This window comes from Triturus cristatus, chromosome 5_2 (genome assembly GCF_964204655.1).
Source record: "Triturus cristatus chromosome 5_2, aTriCri1.1, whole genome shotgun sequence".
NCBI lineage: Eukaryota > Metazoa > Chordata > Amphibia > Caudata > Salamandridae > Triturus > Triturus cristatus.
In genome coordinates, this window is record NC_140588.1 from 1,101,372,866 (window position 1) to 1,101,392,017 (window position 19,152).

The 19,152-nt window shown below is 43.9% G+C and overlaps 1 protein-coding gene across 1 annotated transcript in view; it reads left to right on the top strand.

Moving 5' to 3' along the window:
• Positions 1–9,252: 9,252 nt before the first annotated feature.
• The window catches only part of LOC146829767 (nicotinamide N-methyltransferase-like), a 223,238-nt gene continuing 213,338 nt past the window's right edge, over positions 9,253–19,152 (top strand). Inside the window, exon 1 of the mRNA XM_085608487.1 lies at positions 9,253–9,392. The gene's annotated coding sequence lies outside the window, so the exon portion shown is untranslated. The remainder of the gene's footprint in view (positions 9,393–19,152) is intronic.

Below are 19,152 nucleotides of genomic sequence, written 5' to 3' on the forward strand. Positions count from 1 at the left end.
TTAGGTGTGCCTGTAATGGCAATCATTGGCAAGATAGGAGGGGGAAATGCTGGGCACACCCCTATTCACACTCAAATAGACTGTGTCTAGCATCTGCCCAAAGGTTGCAGAGCCTCTCATTATCTCACCTCTAACACTAGCCTTTCCACTTCCCATAATATTAGGGGGGTGCTATTGTATGTTCATTGCCTTGTATCTAGGTTTGAACAAAGTTGGCATTTGTGTTTCGGTTCATGATTGTAAGACATTAATATTCCATTGGCTGACGCATTGAGCGGTCGAGGTCCAACATCAGTTGGGTTGTAGAATGATCTGAAATCCCACTGGCGGCAATGTAGGTGTCTACTTCTCTACTCTGTGCAGTAGTTTCGTGGATAGTAGGAAGAAATGAGTCAATGAGCTGGGGAGCATGATAGAAATGCATATTCCCAGCCTGTCTCTCAGACTGAGGAGATTACGGGATTGCCTGGATATGGTCTTTGGCTGGTTCCAGCGGAACAGTCTAAAGGCCAACTCCAGTAAGTCGGAGGTGTTATTCTTCGGCTGTGTCATCGATCCCGAGTGGCGGCAGTGGTGGCCGGCCGCCATGTGTCCCCCGGCACAATCTTCCTTGGTGGCCAAAAATCTCGGCGTTAAGCTTGACAACAAGCTTTCTCTCAGATCGCATGTTCTTGGCCTGGCCGGCACCTGTTTCGGTGTTCTGAAAATGCTCCGCAGGTTTCTTCCACTACTATCTGCGGAGCATAGACGGATTACGGTGCAGGCGCTTATCGGATCCAGGCTAGACTATGCCAATGCCCTTTTCCTGGGTCTTCCAGACTATTTGGTCCAGCGTCTGCAGGTGACACAGAACTCTGCAGCGCGCGCAATCTTTGGTTTGCATAGACGCGCACGGGCTTCTGGTCTTCTGCAGACGCTGCATTGGCTCCCGATCCGAAAGCGGATTATGTTCAAATCCTTGACGCTGGTACATAAAGCTCTGTTTGGCTCGGGCGCAGGTTATCTGCAGAAGAGATTGGCTTTCTATCGCCCTGCCCGCTCACTGCGTTCGGAATCCCTTTTCACGGCTGTGGTTCCACGCGTGAGGAAGGCTCGGATTGGGGGGCGCTCTTTCAGCCACAAGGCCTCCCAGCCGTGGAACTCGCTCCCACTGGTACTTCGCAGTACTCCCAATTTGCTTCAATTCAGAAAGAATTTGAAGACCTGGCTTTTTAATCTTTCTGTTTAGGTGGATTTTCTTCCTTTTCTCTTTTGGGGCTCCTGTTTTTCTTGTTATGTTGTTTTTCTTGTTATGTTGTTATACACTGTAGCTGTATGTGGAAAGCGCCGGGACACTCTTTTAGAGTAGCCGAGCGCTATATAAATGCATCTTAACATAACATAACATAACAGGTGCTATGTGTCATGTAAGAAGAAGTTCTGGTGGAGATCTTGCTATAGTCCACAGTTGCCTTGTGCCATGCATGTTGTGTAATGTGATTTGTCCATGTGGCAGTCTAGGGCAATGTTCTACTCACCTCCTTGAAGTAGTTTCACATGTCATGTTGCATTTACTACGGTAGGCAATAAATAGGTTTGGGGTGGTCTAATGACAGTCACCTGCAAGTATTCTTTGGTATGGGGGATGTCCCCCACGGTGCTCTCAAAGAAAGGGAGGAAAAGTTTGATTTCCCTCAAAAAGTCTAAACCTAGTTTTGACAATCAATGTTTTAGCTGTATGAGGCATTAGTGATTATTTCAAAACTTGGTATACAAAGCAGTGTACATAACAAAGAAAAGACCATTTCCTGATGATAATGATTTATTCACTGGCACTTCGACCTCTTCTTTGTGCAATCTTGTAAGCTTTAGACCAGGTGTCTCCAACGAGTAGCTCGGGAGCTACTGGTAGCTCGCCAGTACCCTGAAGGTAGCTCGCAGAGAGCCTATACATGTTAAAGAAGGCAGCACGACTCATCTCAAAACACTTGAAGTGAAAGCCAACCAAACCAATAGCAGACCCTTTGAGTAACCACAAACACAAACTGAGTTGGGTTACGGGTCTGCCACATGACCATCTGTATCCACTCTAACTCTAAATCACAAGGAGATCGGCCATGTTATACACCCTGCTCTTTCAGTCGCAGCACATATGAGAACAATGCACTATCAAAGAATGACAGTAGTAATCAGTGCAGACCCACCAAAGTGTGGGACTGTAGGAGCCGGAGAGAAAATTTGTTAGGAGCATGATCAGCCCAAGAGGTGAGAGGAGCAGTGTATGGATCCAAAGCAAATAGAAAATAATAGCCTCATCTGCATTTATTTATGTGTCACATGTCTGACATGGTGTCGCTCCCTAATAAACAGTGTTGTTTCCTGGAAGCTACGTCTAGAGTCAAGGTCAGTAAAATGTGTATGCTGGCCTGCAGCATAAGGGTTTTATCTTTGGTGCAATTGTTTCTGTTCAGGGCATAATAGTGCCCATGCTGTAATAATGGTCATCCTTGACTATTACGGGTATTTTTTAGTGTGGTTGTCCAATAGCAGCTGCCGTCATTGACATATTGACTGGCCTACTTTTAGCCAGCCCTGAAAAAATTATGACTGTTTCTTGCATAAAAATGCAACAAAAGGGGGTGGTGATGGACGGATCATCAGAACCAATCAAACACTCACACCCAGTCAACAGATTTGGGTTTGATCCATCACCGTTCTTTAGCCCAATCTGCCACCCCAGTTCAGACATGGCCATATGCAAATCAGTCTGACCCTGTGCCTCATGGGAACAGTCCAGCTCGAACTGCCAAGCCATGCCTTCTCTGGACCGGAAACAAGCTTCCTAGAACCGGTTTCTGGCATTTCAGCCGTCTTCAGCCAGGCTTGCTTGAATCCAGTGGCAAAGTGAGCAAGGGACTCACGTCTGAGCATACCCTGCCAACTTATGGCGGACAAAGCGGTACAAAAGGGGGTGGTGATAGACAGAGCATCAGAACCAATCAAACACTCACACCCAGTCAACAGATCTGGGTATGCTCCATCACCATTCTTTAGCCCACTCTGCCACCCCAGTTCAGACATGGCCATATGCAAATCAGTCTGACCCAGTGCCTCATGGGAACAGTTCAGCCCGAACTGCCAAGCCATGCTTTCCCTGGACTGGAAACAAGCTTCCTAGGACCGGTTTCTGGCATTTCAGCCATCTTTAGCCATGCTTACTTGAATCCAGTGGCAAAGTGAGCAAGGGACTCACGTCTGAGCATACCCTGCCAACTTATTGTGAACAAAGCGGTACAAAAGGGGGTGGTGATGGACGGAGCATCAGAACCAATCAAACACTCACACCCAGTCAACATATCTGGGTTTGCTCCATCACCGTTCTTTAGCCCACTCTGCCACCCCAGTTCAGACATGGCCATATGCAAATCAGTCTGACCCTGTGCCTCATGGGAACAGTCCAGCCCGAACTGCCAAGCCATGCCTTTCCTGGACCGGAAACACGCTTCCTAGGACCGGTTTCTGGCATTTCAGCCGTCTTCAGCCAGGCTTGCTTGAATCCAGTGGCAAAGTGAGCAAGGGACTCACATCTGAGCATACCCTGCCAACTTATGGCGAACAAAGTGATACAAAAGGGGGTGGTGATGGACGGAGCATCAGGACCAATCAAACACTCACACCCAGTCAACAGATCTGGGTTTGATCCATCACCGTTCTTTAGCCCACTCTGCCACCCCAGTTCAGACATGGCCATATGCAAATCAGTCTGACCCTGTGCCTCATGGGAACAGTCCAGCCCGAACTGCCAAGCCATGCCTTCCCTGGACCGGAAACAAGCTTCCTGGGACAGGTTTCTGGCATTTCAGCCATCTTCAGCCAGGCTTGCTTGAATCCAGTGGCAAAGTGAGCAAGGGACTCACGTCTGAGCATACCCTGCCAACTTATGACGAACAAAGCGGTACAGAAGGGGGTGGTGATGGACGGAGCATCAGAACCAATCAAACACCCACACCCAGTCAACAGATCTGGGTTTGATCCATCACCGTTCTTTAGCCCATTGTGCCACCCCAGTTCAGACATGGCCATATGCAAATCAGTCTGACCCTGGGCCTCATGGGAACAGTCCAGCCCGAACTGCCAAGCCATCCCGTGCTCTCCATGCCACTGGAATCAAGCTATCCTGGCTGAAGAGGGGTGAAACCCCGAAACCGGTCCTAGGATGCTTGTTTCCAGTCCAGGGAGGACCTGGCTTGGCAGTTCGGGCTGGACCTTTCCCATGAGGCACAGGGTCAAGACTGATTTGCATATGGCTGGGTTCAAACTGGAATAAAATGGTGAGCAAAACAACGATGGATTTAGGCCCAGATCTCTGTACTGGCGTGAATGTATGACATTGTTCTGCATTCTGTCCATCAACTGTTGTTTTTGCTCTTGCATAAAAATGGCCATAACTGATATACGTTGGGCATCCTGGATGTTATGGTGCCCAGCCTTGGTACGTTGGTCCTGGTATAACGGTGGGCATTATTTACATCACAAAAGCAAACTTGGAGCTATGATGAGAATCCATTACCTATGATTGTAATACCTGGGCACTTTAAATCTATCTGTCTATCTGAGGCATTTTTACACAATAGTTCTGATATTTGTGGATTGTGTGTTTTCTAAAATTGAAAACTGATATTTTAATGGCACATATGATTTTTAGAAAATATTTTTATTCTGGAATCTTAGTTTGTTTGCCCTAAATGGAAAGTGGTATTTGATAGAAAAATATATGCGTATTTTCCATAACTAATATGCTGACGAAGACAAAATGTTTTATTTCTAAAACACATTTAAAGTTGATAGCCGAATGCTAATTCAAGCTGAGTTGTGGGGGACTTACTTCTCTAGTTCTGTCCCCTGTGCCGCAGAGCATTTGATAATTTGAATGAAACTTCATTAGTGAGGGGGTGGCATTTAATAGTGAGAAATGCTTTCCTGCTATTTCTGCTGGTAACATTATCCTTATCTTGAATACTTGGGTGACTACTGACAATCCTGCTTAGAGTGGCCATAGTGTAATGTTAACACATGTTGCCACTACTTTACAGTGATAACATATGCTAGAAGCTCAGGAGGACTTTCCTTGAGCAGAAGTATCGCTCAACACAGAAAAGGTTGGAGACCCCTGCTCTAAACCAACCTTCAGTACATTCTGCTCTAACACTTATGTGAGAGTTCTAACGAGTTTATCTGGAGTTGAAATGATTCCATCATTTCTAATTCGCAGGACAGTACATCTCCCCCTCTTTTAATTTAAAAAAAAAATGTTATTAAATATTTGTATCGATAGACATTTATATTCAAGTCACTTCAATCAATCTTTTTGGTGGTTTAAATGTTTAACATGATCTCATTTGGAAAACTAGAAGGTATCTTCAGCGATTTCCAGGACTTGCATCAATGGTGTAAAAGCAACATCATTTGCCTGATGTTTCAGACCCATTCTCTCTTTTTGCAGTTTGATCTGGTGAACAATTGGTCAAGTGCCTGAAGCAAGAAGAGTCTCAGGTGATAGACTTCCCATGAGGGTCAGCAGTCACCATGTGTCCCTTAGTAGACATTACTTGGAACGGTTCTGCATCAAAAGGAGTATCAGCTTTTCTTTTCTCTATTTGTCATATGAGCCCTTCTTCTCCTCTCTTAAAGATGATGTTTTGCGCATGTCAATTTTTGTCAGCATATGCTTTCATCTTTTGTTTGTTCACCAAGTCCTTCTCATGATTTGCCATCTCATTTTTCTTTCTCTGATTGTTCCTTTCAGGTACTTCAGTGTTCATTGCTCTCCGGAACTTCAAAGTTGCAAGACTTTCACCTGTGGTTGAATGAGGTGTTGCACAATAAGCTCTCAAGGTGGCATTCAATACAGTTTGTATATTGAACTTTTCAAGCGCGGCTTGTGGGCAGAGACGTATGCTTTATCTGAAAATATGCCAAGAAATCTCTAAGTTGTTGACTAATGAAAGGCGGGACATTGGCAGACTGCTATAGCTGGAACACCCCGTGGCACAAAGATGCCATCTAGTCTTTCAAAGACTCGTTTGTGAGTTGTAGATTAAAGATCTTTACTTAGTAGAGTATTCAGTGTTACATTTCCCTCTGGGCTATCAGGAAAGTGCGACTATGATGAGCTGTCCCTGCAACGGGCAAAGCAAACAAAGTGATTTGCACTTCTTTTTTCTCTGCAATTTTTACTCAATGTACACAAAACGGTTTTTAATTTCCTATTTTAAAAAATGTAGACCAATTAGTTTGGTCAAATCTTATCAGGCACTGTTAACACTTGGAAATGAGGAAATAATTTTACGTGTTTGTAGTTTTTTAAAGATTGCTGTCTATGCGCGCAGAACGATGGAAATGTAAATAATGATGTGTTTTAATCTGCATGTTTTTTATTGGGAAATTTGACTTCTCTCATGTGTTATAAGATGTGCTTTTATGAGTTGTTACAATTCGAATAAAGATTCTTTGACATTGAATATGAGTATTCATCCATAATCACCAATAGACGATGTCCATTGTCAATAGGAAGAAAAAGTCAATGCATGCTTTGCGAGTTCGAACATGATCAAGGTGTGGTGAATAGTTTTTAACAAAGGCAGTTGCCTCAAGGACAGGACTTTGACAATCAAGGAAAATGTTTCTCCAGACCACCTCCTGGTAAATTTTTCAAAGTGGGCAGTCGCGGATGCCTGCTACCACTCAGGTTAAGAAACGTCCTGTTCACGATGAGGAAGCTGCTGCTTGATTTGAATAGCTACTCATGCAGCAGAAAAAAGCACTGGCATCTTTTGGTATGCATGGTTCCGTTTGCATTGATTTTGCAGCACGGGAGTCACTTCATGGAGCTGCACATAGCAGAGCTCTGTGAACTGCACCCAGGCCTTGTTATCATATCCTTTAATATTAATATGTCACTTTCATGGCAATGCTAATCTGGGCTAAGGAAATGGCAACTAGTGTTATTGATTTTAAAATGAAGTTGAAAAAGCCGCCAACAGGGTTCTGACCTTTCCTGGATGATCAACAATGGTATAATCATCCTCTTGCAAACGCAGTCTCCAACATTCAATGTGAGGAGACATTTTGGCCTTTGGATTTTGAAATATAGTCAGTAAAGCTTGATGACAGTTACCACTGTAAAATATTTTCCATACATGTAAATGTTCACAAGCCCATAACACAGCTAAGCCATCTATTTCAGATTGAGAGTCTGCACGTTCTGCTCGGCACAAGCTTCTATTTCCATATTCCCCAATGTGGCTTCAAGCATCCGAGTGTTCACTGTGCTTTGCAAGGATGGTGCCTAACCCAACTGGGCTTGCCTCAACAACAGCCTGTGTGTGTAGCTATGGTTTGAAATATGCCATTTCAGCAGCATTCTCAATGGCTTGTTTAATGTCCTTAAAACTTTTGTCACATCCATGTGACCAATGAAACAAAAAATGTGTTTTCATCAAGTCTCTTATGTATCTGGAACAGCAATTGACCATATCAAGAAATTAACGTACCATGGAAACATTTTATGGAGATCAGCATTTGGCTGCACTTGTACTTTAGCAGGATGTATTGGAATGCTCCCATCAGAAAAAATATGAACAAGGGTTTTATCTTTGTCTTATGGAACTCACAGTTTCCTGCATTCAGAGGATGAAGCTATGTGCAGATGATGAAACTGTTCATTTGCCTCTGCCCTCAAAAAATGATTGAATGTTTGAATTGATCTTAGCTTTGCTTTGGTTTTTGTCCAGCAGCCGCATCAGACAAGAGTTAGAAATATGTAAATCATCCTTGGTCTTCCTCCATTAGGAAATGTGCAGCTACAACTGCCAATCTCGGTCATCTTCAAGCAAGACCAGGTGCAACTCTATGCTGGTTTAGGCTATTTGGATCTCTAAAGTAAGATTTGTATTTGTGTAATTGACCCAGTGAGCACAAGACCCATGTCTGGACAGGTCTGCCACACTTAGGATCCTGCACTTATGAAAACAAAATTCTAATGGGTCAATTTCTCAAATGAATCTCATCCACTGGTAAATACTCTGAGCTATAATCCAGTCAGATCTTTCTGCCCACCAGGACACTCCAGACAGGAATGAGCCATATGCGAATCAGCCTTGGTTCTGCTCCAGTGGGATCAATCAACCCCTGTCAACAAAACCAGGTTCCCTCAAATCGAGAACACGTTTAAGTAAGTATCCAGTAGGGGGTAGCTTGATCGCTATGGCACAGTGAGCTAGACAACCAAGTCTTAGCATACCTGGAAAATGTAAAAATAATGATGGGTGAACGCTTAAATTTGACCTATCATGTTTTTTACATAATGTCCGTGCGAATTCCTAACCAATGAGTATGTTTAAACAGGGTTCTCTTGATCCCACGTATGTGATTGGAAGCAAGCTGCATGCAACAGAAGACGCCTAATACTCTAAACCTGGCTGGGGATGTCTGTGTGCCTGTCCTCGCAGCTCAGGTTAGACTGTTCCTATTATTGAAGAATGAGGCCAATTGGGAAACTTCCTGCATGGGTTAAAAATAACAATAGACTGGGTTGCGGACCGAGAAATTATCAATTACTGAGATAAATTCAAGCATTCCACCTATCACATTTTTAGATGCCTTTATGCAGCCACCACCAGGGTATAGGTTGAGATTTGTGCTCATTTACTACTGTAATACCATTGCAGCAGCATTTCACATCAAGGTTACATGTTTAGTCCTGACACCTGCTCAAACTTCACCCGTATAGTCCACATTTTGGACAATTCATTTAGGTCAGTGGTAACATCTGCTCAATAGGCATCTGTCAGGATACATGCTTTTGAGTCAGATGAAAAACCAACCACATAGGCACTGTTTTTGTCTGAAATTTTAAAAAGCTTCACGTAGCACTGTTTGGGTCCTACATAAAGAAAAGTGACATTTCCATGCACAACATAAGGCATATATTTGCAGCACACTAATTAAAGTGTTCTACACACAAAGCTGAGCTTGTATTGTAGGTCCGGAGTTTAAGACATTGTAATTTGGCCTCAAAACCGCAGGCTGTGGTCTTGGCAGTGTATACAAAGACAACATTTAAAATTTGTCATAATCAAATCAGATCTTTGTGTGCTGTTCTGTCTCCGGGCTGAGTTTAATGAGATGCGTCTTCAGTATATTAAACCTACTGTGGGAAAAGCTTAGCTAATAAAAAACAAATACATATATACAAGACCGCACAATGAGAAGCAGAAACTGATTTCTGAGCCAAGGTCAGCTCAGGCAGAAGACCTGAGAGTCATGGCAAGAAAATAGCAAGATATCAACACTGGCTTCTGTGCAGCGCCTTGCACTAGAGAACAAGGGAGAGCAAGGCTGCCTTCCTCAAGGTAAGAAAACACTTTTCATTGTCATTTTTGTGGAAAGTGTGACATTTCATGTGCTCTTCAACAGATTTTATTGTTAAAGTAATACTAAAAAAATAATAAATGCAATTTATGACAGCATTAGGATGACTGAGTGGACAATGGGACCCTCTTATTATTATTAACACCACATCATCAAGTCACTGGTGAGAATACTAGCTGTTTCAGCATCAAGGTTCAGACTTTGTAAGGGTGGGTTTTCATATTCCGTGGGTCATTTTGGGCAGAAACTGAGAGTGTAGTCATCTGCAAGTGGACTGCACGGCACCCATTTTCTTCTTCCTCTGAAAGGCCCACATATTTTAACCTGTATGCATAACAAACACATTGTCTGCGGCTACTACTGAACCTCTGTCAATAAACCCCACTACATCTAAGAAGATTTCATTTAGGCATCACAGCAATATGTGAAACAACTGAGAAAAGTAATCTGTCTTTATTCAGAGTGTCTACACAATATTATCCAGGCACCCTTAACCCCTTCACTGCCAGCCCGCCCATGCCTTGCTTTTTTGGCTATCAGGGGTAGTTTGCGCTTCGGCACCCATAATGTTTGTCCACATAAGGTATCCCTGCCAAATTTGCATCTTGTCCTTCCAACATCCAGAGGATCCTAAAGGTTCCCAGGGTTTGTATATTCCCCTGAAGGGACTTAGAAAGTCCTCAAAATACAACACAATTTGGATTTTTGGAGAAAAAAATGCTGCAGAAGACATTGCTGTTTTTTTTTACCTGCAAACGGTATCCACTAAGGGATCTGGTGCTAAATTAATAATCTTCCCAGCTTTCAAACAAAAGCAGTCTTTTGTCATAAAGTCAACATTTCCTATACAGTTTTGGCATTTTACTGGGACTTAGCTTATTTTTCCTATTTTTTGTGCTTTCAATGGCCTTCCAGTTAGTGGTAGAAATAGGTGTGAAACCAATAATGTATCCCAGAAAGCTATACTTTTTTAAAATGTTGAATTCAGCAAGGGGTGTTTTGGGGAGATTTCTTTAGGCACACAAATTTTACCTTGCACACATAACAAACACTTTGTCTACGGTAACTACTGAATCTCCATCAATGAACCCGACAACATAGAAAAAGTTTTCCTTAAGGCATCACAGCAATATCTGTAACAAATGATAAAATTCATCATGTATTTTTGCAGAGCTGGTGCCAAATCTTCTCTATGCACCCTTAGCGCCCAGCATTCAAACGACCCTAAAACAAAGATAGCACTACTGGGACTCACTTGGTGAATATGTCTAAAGCCAAATGGAAAGCATCACTCGAGACATCTGTTATTCAAAGTTTGCATGAGTGTAATCTACAGAAATTGAACCATCCTCTCCAGCCTGGGTACCCGCAAAGGACTACGCCACACACAGAGCTTAGTAATGCACATCTTTATTTGTGTGCGTTCGGCTCTCTCCTAACAGTTATATGGCAGCTCTAATGAGTTCATCTGGAGCTCAAAGGGTTCCACCTGGCCCGTTTTTACTTGCATGACCAGTGTTTCATGTACAGTACTTTGAGAAACGAAAATTGTAAAATCACCTAAAGGCAGTATTTTTTCCCTTATTAATACATACTTATGAGAACCGACCTGTCTGCACAGTGAACTAAAATGAAGTACAATATGTACAGAGAGCAAGAAATCTCCAGAGAAAGATAGAGGCAACTAGTAGACAATACTAATTCTCTTTTTGTGATAGTGTGAGCGAACAGTTAGGTTTATGAAAGGACAGTTTTAAGCATCTGTTGTACTCACAGAGACAATAAATGAGATTCGACTCAAGAATAAATCTAACAAATGTGGATGAAAAGACCAATTATCTTTGTATACGTAATGAGAAGCAAGACTTCAGATCAGAACTAGACTGGATACAGTTTCAATATTCAAATAAATACTTGATGAACGTTCGATTACGACGAGACATGCAGTGCAGTTCAAAGTATGCAGTACTTCCAGTATCTAGGCAATCGGCAGCTAATACTGTCAAATATTTAACATTGTGGTTGTCCGAGAAGAGAAATGAAAGTGTACAGCTTGAATGGAGTTCAGTAGACTGGCAACACAGTTACCGTCATGGTCACTGGCAGCAGGTCACTGTAGATCAATGGATGCAGGACATCACTAATGCACTGGCTGCTGTTGTGGTTGCTAGATGGCTGGGGTAGATTTGGACAGTGATAGACCACCAACTCATTTACCCTCCCGATCACTGGAAGGAGGACTCCACCAAGGAGATTCAAAAATCACCAGCAGAACAGGTGCAATGCAGAATAGACTGTCATAGAGTAGGCGGTAGTGCCAACATTGCTGCTGTAAGCCATTGAAGGCTCTCGGGAACTAGGCTGTTCCAGCATTGGACATTAGGCAATCAAGGTGATGGAGGTGTGCAGGGGTCAATTCCACTGTGTTGGTGAACCAAGAGGCCTGGGAAGCTGCAATTTTTCTTTTCCTGTGGTGAGTCGCATCGACACGGAGTGTGATGGTCATCAGCCACAACAGGTTTTTTTACCAATGGGCATTGGGGTCTTGATCCTCTAGCCCAAAGGCAGGTTCTTGGCAATTTATGAAGTGTGCAGGGCTCCAAAGATTCTTGGAGGCATTTCGGGTTTCAGGAAGGAGAGCAGGTCTCGGTTGTCGAGTATGGCTGCAGTTGGCAGGGTTTGCGCCAGTTTCTTCTGCAACAAGGCTCAGTTCCTAGTCTGCCAGGTGTCTTCTTCGTCATCTTCTTTAGGTCAGTCAAATCTGAAGTCAGGTACTCAGCGAGCCACGTAAATACAGAATTTAGGGGCGTTTTTAGGGGAGGCCAGGTGGTAACCAATCAGCTGCCTATCACTAGAGTGTCTATACCCTCTTTATGCTCACCTCAAGATGGCAGATAGTGAAAAGTTTGGCCTACCATATATGCCCCACCTGAGGAGTGGTGCAGGGTATGTTAGACCAACCTCCTACTTACCTAATTTTCACACTAGTCCTCTCACCAAAAGTGGAGCAGGACTAGGAGGTTTCTATCTGCTTCTAACAGGAGAGGGCTGGGTTAAAAGGTGGCTTGTCCTTTGAAGTTCCATCTTCTGCCAAGGCAGATACTTTAGGTGGAATGTGTGACCACCTCCGCACATTGGCATAGTTTCTGGATCCAGATGTCTCTGACTCTCTACCCAGGGGTCCAAAAACTTGTCTGGTGATGGCACTCTTGCTAAAACAGGAGAGGGATAACACCAGTATTTGATAGGTTTCAGGGGACCTTCTAGTATGGTACCCTGTGTAAATTTAGTAATAAATGCAATATCAGCATCAGCGAGGATTCATTGAGACATCAGTGAAGCCATCATGGAACTAGGAAACTCGTGATACCCAGTAGGACTCGTTATGGCTTCCATGTTCACTTACATCACCCAGAATGGACTGGATAGTGTAAGGATGCTTATGCCGATAAGCCCTCACATAGGATATAGAGTACACTGCCTTAGGTATAAAGGCCTGCAGTAGGGTGACTTACCTATATCTTATGCCGTGCAGTTAGGCCTGCACACAGGGCTGTGCGCCATGTTGACTCTTCGGTTTATCCTGCACTTGGACAGGAGGCCTGCAATTGCAGCACCGCCAGATCTCAGAGGTACCCAGGAGTACCATTTACTGGGACTAATAAGGAAACAAAGGTTGTGTCAATCACAGTACAATTTCAAGGAAAGCAGTGCACTTACATTTCAAAATCACATCAGACATCAGGCAAAAAGTGGGGACTAACCATGTCAAAAGAGGTAATACTTTCAACACTTTAAAGATTGTCATTTGAGAACTCTTCATTCCATTTAAAACCACGTGTGACCCAGATTAATTGACTCTCAAATCAACTCATAAGGTAGTTCCTGCACAAAGGAGAAAATCTGTAGACCAGTTCAGTCCACTGTAGCTCCCGATACCAAACACCATTGGACCACTATCAGCCTCATCACCTCCAATGCATGCATCCAATTAAAGGCAAAAGTCTTTATGTGCCTTATCACTCTGCCCTGCCTGAAGCTAGCATCTTAAACTACCAGCAAGTAAAACATTATCCCAATGCAATACCGAGTTACAAATCTAAAATCTACCCTTTCAGGGCCATAATTGAACAATTGCAATTAGTTAAACATGATTCTCAAGACTGAACACATGCACGTTTAAAGGAGGATACATGGTGCAACATTCCTACTGTCCATTAGCAAGAAACAATAAAATGTACATGAAAATAACAACCTCAGACCCGAGATACAGGGAGAATGAAGTGCATCAACAGAATCTGGTACTCTTACTCCCATGAACCCTGCCATCCTAGCTGCATAAGCAAATCTGTGCTAGCCCATTATACAGTTGGTAGACAGGATCTCAATAGCATGGCTAAGTACAGCATGCAAGAATACAAACTGATATTGTTCAAATTGTGAAAGATGCAGAGAAGATCCTGGACTATGTCCATTAAGAAGCCAGTAGCTGACTTACACAGACAGCATACACATGAATGTGTGTCTAATGCATTTGGCAAAAAAAATGTCAGGGCTGAGGATGTTGCACATGTAATGTATGGATTATGTCCTCTCAAAAGTTATCTTTGTGTAGTTGTTGAAACTGAGCAAGAGAAGCTGCAGCTACATCAAAATAGGTCAGACCTTCACCACACAAGTAAAGAATAGATACACATGTTGTCATTTTATTTCACCCTTTAAATTGCATTGGTGTAGAGGAAGGCACTTAAAATAATATTATTTTTAGTTTAAAGAATGAAGAGTTTGTCATTTAAGTTTGGAGCATTTTCATGACTGATGAGTAGTTCCAAACTGTTCATTTGAAAAGGCAATAGAAAAGAGAAGAAATCATATTATTAAACCAAAAGACTGATGCCAGGCCGGCTATTCTGCCAGTACGTTCAGCATTTCAGCTGTAATCCAGGATTGAGAATGTTGCACCTGGCCCTCTCTGCATAGTCAGCCCTAAACATTTTACCTCCACACTCCACTTTGTTGCTGAATTTGCTTGTGTTTGCTTTAAGACTGTGCAGCTTCCCACTGCTAACCAGTGCTAAAAAGACTGTGCTTTCATCCTACATCTCTTTATACCTAATTAGCATATTTAATTTGCTTGTCTGTCCCCTGTAGAGGGGTGTACCATATACTCTGGGTGTATAAATTAAATGTTACCTGTGGGCCTGTAACAGGTATTGTGCCACATATTTAAAAAACACTTCAAACATGTCTTAGGCCTGCAATTGCAGCCTTAATAAAGTGTTCTACTGTAATATCAACTTGCCATTCAAACCCCCTTGCCAAGCTTTTAACTCCCCTTTTGATAGATACATGTCACCCCCAAGGCAGGCCCTAGATAAGCCATAGGGCAGGGTGTTGTGTAATTAAAATGTTTGACATGTAGTGTTAGGTTTTACATCTCCTGGTTGCGAAACAATTCCAGATTTGTTTTTCACTACTGTGAGGCCTACCCCTCCCATAGCATAACATTGGAGATACCTTATTACATTTAATTAGTTGTGACTCCTGGAAGATAGATATCTCATATTTGGTACCTATTAAATTGTAATGATAAACCTTTTTTAATGGTGAAGTCACATTTTCACTACTATTTGGTTGGGATTATCCTGCACTTAGCCTTTGTCTAAGGTCCTGCTAAAGTAGTTGTACTCAATCCCTAAAACATGTTTGAATTGGTTTATACCCAGTTAACATACTTAGTTTGCTTGTAAGTCCCTTAAAGAATGATATACATTATACGCAGGGCCTGTAAATTAAATGCTTACTGTGGGCCATCAACACTTATTCTTCCATCCACGTAAGAAACACTTAAAACATGTCTCCACCTGCCATTGCAGCCTGAAAACAGTGTTCCACTGCTATATCAACTTTTCAATCAAACCGCCCTGCCACGCCTTTTATGCTCCTTTTTTTACATATAAGTCACCGCTAATGTAAACATTGGTAGCCCATAGGACAGGGAGCTGTGCAATTGTAGGGTTTGCCATGTACTTTTCAGTTTTTCTTTTCATGATACTGAAAACTCCCAAACTCATTTTCTTCTACTGTGAGGATTACAACTCCCATCGAATATCATTGGGCATTCCCTATTACATTTGATACGCTGCAATTCCTAATTGAGAAGAGTTAAAAATATGTTTTTTGGTTGGCTAGGTTATGCACTTATACCAGGCAGAATCCACCACTCTAGTCAGGATTAGGGGATAACACATCTAAAATAATCCCTGCTCATCCCCTTGGTAGCTCGAATGAGCAGTTAGACAGTGTGTAAAGCATTTGCACACGCCACACAGATATACAGTGAACACACTACAAAAGGACACCACACCAGCTTTAGGCAAATTTCCAATATTTATCTCTGTAAAACGAGATCAAAACAATAAAAACCCAAAATAGAGGAATCCACAATACAAAATACACATAAAGCAAAAAAATACTTTATATATAGTTCCTTGAAGTCCGTAGCTCTATTCAGGGCTATCACAGCATCACGAACAAACAAATTCAACAGTTCTAGCCAGTGGCGGTGTCGCGAGCCAGCTACTGTGTTGGGGAGACCCGTAAAACAACAGTACCTTTAGAGATGCAGGGAGCTCCACTGGAGTGGGCGTCAAAAGGTATCGGTTCTGGAGATGGCGCAGGAGTCGTGGGGCCTCTTGAAGTGACACACGTTGCAGTTCAAACTCTGGGAGTTTGAAGTCAGGAGCCCAAGCAGGCATCAGGGCTGCGGTGTGAAGAGGAGTGGTATGTTTTGCTGTGCTCTCAAGTTCTACTGTAGGCATCGGCTTGTGAGGTCATCCAGCTGCATCGATGAGGTCAAGGCTTCAGTGCAAAGTGGGGAAGGGCTCATTGCAGTACTAAAAGGTCTTGGTGTCAGCAGCGGCATCATTGTTGCTGAATCGCTGTTCTAGGTCGACCCAAGCCTGGGGCCCACATGTTGTGGTGCAAACAACAGTGTCAGTTAAAGATCTGGAGTCAATGGCGCTGGCACCGGTGAGCCAAGGCTTCGATGTGGGTCTTGTAACTTATGAGCTGTGCCCGCAAACCACGGTGCAAGCTGCGGCATTGATGTCAGATAGGAGCTGTATCATCAGTGACACAAGAGCTGCAGTGCGAAACTGGTTGGTGCTCTGTGTTCTCCACGAGAGGTGTGCAGGCAGGGGCATCATTGACGTCATTGCGGCATCCTCAGGGATATCTGGTTGGCAGTGTGAAGCAAGGCAGTGTGGAGTGTGATGCCCACAGGTCACGGTGCAAGCAGTGGCTCGGTGGAGTCGTCGAATGGCAGCAGCCGTGAGACCAGGGTTCAGGTGCAAAGTGCAGAGGTGCCCTCGGCAGACCCGGCAGCAGCATGGTTGATGGCATGGGGTTACTTTTCTCCTCTGTGGCCACTGAAATATCCAGCTCCAGAGCCAGTACACAGAAGATATTGAAGTATTTGATTTCCCTCAGACTTCCAACAGGAGACAAGCTCTACGTCAAGCCCTTGCAAGTGCAGTCCAGTCATTTCTGTGGGAAGCTGGCTTTGTATATACTTTACCAAAGTAAAGAAAAGTGTGCACAGAGTCCAGGGAGTCCGCAGAGGTATAGCAGAGGCTAAATTAGGTAAGTACTAACAGGTCTCTTTGTGTTAGTATGGTCAAGCAATTAGGCTTCTCCAGAGAGTGTGTTAAGCATTTATTGTATTCACTCAATCAAGCCTGGAGGCCCATAGGAATGAATGGGAAGCCATTCATTAATTGCCACTCGCAATTTGTGAGTCGCAATTAATGAATGTTAAGGAATCGCTATTTTAATAGCGATTCCTACATGCATAGGCTTTTGGAAGTCCTTAATTGCGATTCCTTAATGTTCGCAATTGAGGACACGCAAAAGCATTTCTTGATGCATGTGCCTGTAAGTAACTTTCTTCCCATACAAAACAACAGTTCAACACAGAACATTTTTTAAACAAAAATCATAGCATTAGTTTCTACAGAAAAAAAATGGTTATCGGTTTCACAGGTAAGCACTCAACTTAAAATTATAACTTTTGGAGGTTAGGACCAAGGTTCCCTAAGGTCCAGGAAGACACTCAAATTGCACCACCAGCCGCATTGCGACGGCTGGGTATGGATTGCAAGGGCCCTATGTTAACCAATAGGTCTAAGGAGGCCTTCTGCCAGAGACTGCTGTTGAGCAGGCCCCTCAGGTGTGGGAGCAAAGATCCTGGGGTTAAGGTCAGTACTGAAGGGGCCAACAATCAGCATAGGAGCTGCACCACCAGCAGCACTGGGGCAGCTGGGTGCAGGGTGGCAAGGAGACATCAGGAAATCTGTGAGTCCTAATGGGGATCTTCGCTTTGGTAAAGAGACTGCAGGCTCAGGCAGGGAGCTTCTTGGGGGATGCCTGAACACCAATGGTTGGGCCACCTAATGCTCTGGGGCATCGGGTGCATGTGTGTCTTTTGGCATCTGCTTTTCCCACCAGCTCCAGTCGCTGTCAAGGGGACCCTTCAGATAGAGGCTGCAAGCATTGTCTTGAAGCTTGAGGGAGGTCAGGATCACTAGATCCCAGGAAAGGATCACTGGGGAGACCATCTTGTGGTGATGGGGCACTCGAGCTCGGACTGAGGGCATTGGGCGCAGTCTGGTACAAAATTGTGGAGTCACCTGGATCCAGACTCTGTGGGTAATTCTTTGTTTGAGCAAATGCAGTGATCATGGGAGACAGATTATGTACGGTGAGCACAGGCCAAGTCCTCCTTTGCTGAATGTAGGTTGAAGATGGGACAGGCCAGTAGGGCCAGGGCCAAATCAATAGGTGTCCTCTTCTTCCTGGGTCAGCACTGCTTTTCAGTCCATCTTTTTTCTTCCTTGAATCTGAGGAGGCAAGGTTCAGGGTTGCCCCTAAATTCTAAATTTAGGGGTATTATAGGGGTGTGCTGGCCAGGACCAATGGGTCCTGGCCTTGAGGTAAGTACACCCCTTATTATGCCTTCCTCTAGGAGGGGGCATGAGCCTCTTCCTAAGTGGCCGGACCTGCTCAACTCCAAGGTGAAGGAGACTGAGATGTGTGTTTCACCTCTCCTCCCCCACCTGAGGGGTGGGATTGGCAAAGGTAGGCACACCCTCCTCCCAGCATGGATTTTACACTGATTCTCCAGCCGAAAGTGGGGTAGAGAACCGGTGGGAGTCCGTTGCTGGGGGCAGCAAAGGCAGGTACAGCTTACAAAGGCGGCAGGCGTTTGAAGCTTCCCTTTTTGTGTAACCAGCCCAACGTGGGGAAGGAGGTCTGATGACAAATGGTGGGCAACCTTTCAGGAAGCCGACCAGGGCTGGTAGTTTTTCAGGGGGCATCTCTTGTTTCCCTCTGTGTTAATTTTACATGAAATCCCACACTAATATCAGTGTGGGTTTTATGTGCTGAGAAGTTTGCTATCAAACATCCTAGGTTTCCGTGAAGCCGTTATAAAACTTTGCAGTTTGTAATGACCAACTTCCGGACCAAATTCTCTTTATGTCTTCACTGCACTTACAATGTCTAAGAATGGACTTGGACACTGAAGGGGTACAGCGCTCATGCAACTCTACCCTCTCCTGTAGTCTATTGCACCGTGCTAGATGGATGACTTACCTAGACCATAGGCAGTGCATTGTAGGCCCGTCACACAGGGATGTGTGCCAGTTCTTCTCTTCACTTTTCTCTGCACTGAAACATGCA